Source organism: Octopus bimaculoides, chromosome 14 (assembly GCF_001194135.2).
Source record: "Octopus bimaculoides isolate UCB-OBI-ISO-001 chromosome 14, ASM119413v2, whole genome shotgun sequence".
Lineage (NCBI taxonomy): Eukaryota > Metazoa > Mollusca > Cephalopoda > Octopoda > Octopodidae > Octopus > Octopus bimaculoides.
In genome coordinates, this window is record NC_068994.1 from 6246602 (window position 1) to 6248825 (window position 2224).

Below are 2224 nucleotides of genomic sequence, written 5' to 3' on the forward strand. Positions count from 1 at the left end.
ATATATATATATATATATATATATATATATATACACACACGCGCATTCAAGTATATATAAATAATATATACACATGTATATATATGTATGTATGTACATACACCCACACAAATCTACATAACATGCATATATACGTACACACACAACACACATATATACATGCCGGCAGAAATTGTGTTACTGACAAGTTTTCTTCACAACTCTGTGGTCCCTTCTTTAATATTTTCCCAAAGGTACTTGGACAAGTGCCTTTGTCTAGACTTGTGAGAGGATTTGGTGGACAGAAACTGAAAGTAAAACATCATATGTGGCTGTGTGGTAAGAAGCTTGCTTCCCAACAACATGGTTCTGGGTTCAGTTCCACTGCGTGGCACCTTGGACAAGTGTCTTCTACTATAGCCTGGGTATATGGTGTGTGTGTGTGCATGGGTTGTTTGTGCTTGTGCCTCCTTGTCGTAAACGAGTATCACCCTCATACAAGTGGTGTTATTTGCTTCCAATCTTTTGTGAAAACATGTCCTGCCATGGGAGAGACATTACCTTGCTTGGCGACAGGTGAGGGTTGATAACAAGAAGGACATCTGACCATAGAAAATCTGCCTCAGCAAAATGCTGTCTAGTCCAAGCAAGTATGTATGTATATAAGTGAAAGGCAGTGATACACACACACACACACACACACACACACACACACACACACACACACACACACACACACACACACATACACACACACACACACATATCTTGTTATATATATACACATACATATATAATATACATGTATATGCCCACACATATACACTTATGCATATGTACATGCCCCTTGCTTTGTGATATGAAAATAGACATGAAGTACCTTTTTTTTTATCCCAATGACCCTAAACACTCTAGTTATTCTCTGGTCCTGAAGCATTAATCCTCTCCCCTCTTGTTTCTACCTTACTCCCTGCTTCAACCTGCTTCCCATTCCAAAAAACTACACACACACACAGACCTGAGAAGCTAAACAATTTCAGTCCGACCCGACCCCGCTACAACCTTTCTTTGAACCATGTTGTATTTGATATGCTGTAGCTTGTGGACTTGAAGTTTATATTTTGTGAATTTTTTTCCTTTTCTATTTTTTTTATACATATTTGGTATAAGGGTTGTTGTTGTTTTTTTGTTTCTACTTTCAGAATTGATTTTACCTTCATGGAATTGCAACTTGCTTTTTAAATGGAGGGGGGGGGGGAACCCTTCTAATTCATCCTCACAAATCGTTATCGCCTTTCAGTATTATTAATCTGCCATGGGAGTGGCAACCTGGCAGAATTATTTGTATGTTGGGCTAAATGCATTTCGTTTGTCTTTATGTTCTAAGTTCAAATTCCGTTAAGGACACCTTTGCCTATCATCCTTTCGGGGTCGATAAATTAAGTACCAGTTGCACCCTTGGGGTCGATGTAATCAACTTACCCACCCTCTGAACTTGCTGGCCTGGTGCCAAAATTTGAAACTATTATAATCTGCCATATTTTTGCATTATTTTTTCTATTTCTTTTTCCCACCCACCCATCCAAGTTTTGACTTTAATCTTTGTGCATCAACCAAGGCCCCTTGTGGTTGACATAACCAACTGCATCTCATCCTTGCTTTGACCTTCTCACAAATGCATGGCCCTGTGGGCACTTTGGTTGGGAAAAGTTAGTATTGTTATTGATTTTTCCGCCAAGGTCAACTTTGCCTTTCATCCTTTCGGGATCAATAAAATAAGTACCAGTTAATCTCTGAACTTGATGTAATCAACTTACCTCCCTCTTCTGAAATTGCTGGCCTTGTGCCAAAATTTGAAATCAATATCATTATTATTATTGATGCGATAATTCAGAATTCTGAGAGATGTGAAAGAAATCTTCTGCAAACTTGACAGATATTCTATTATTGTACAATGGTAGAACATCTGTCATGTATGCAAAAGATGTGGGTTCCAGTCTCACAAGCAGCCCTCGACTTGTTTTGTTTTCTATCCAATGGGTGTTTTTTTTCACCCAATATTTATACGCTATAATAGTTTTATCTATTTGCCATTCCTCATTAAAAACGATTTATTATTATTACTATAAAGGAAACAAACTGGCAAAATTGTTAGCATGCCAGCTAAAATGCTTAGCGGCATTTCGTTCGTCTTGATGTTCTGGGGTCAAATTCTTCGAAGGCTGACTTTACCTTTTCATATTTT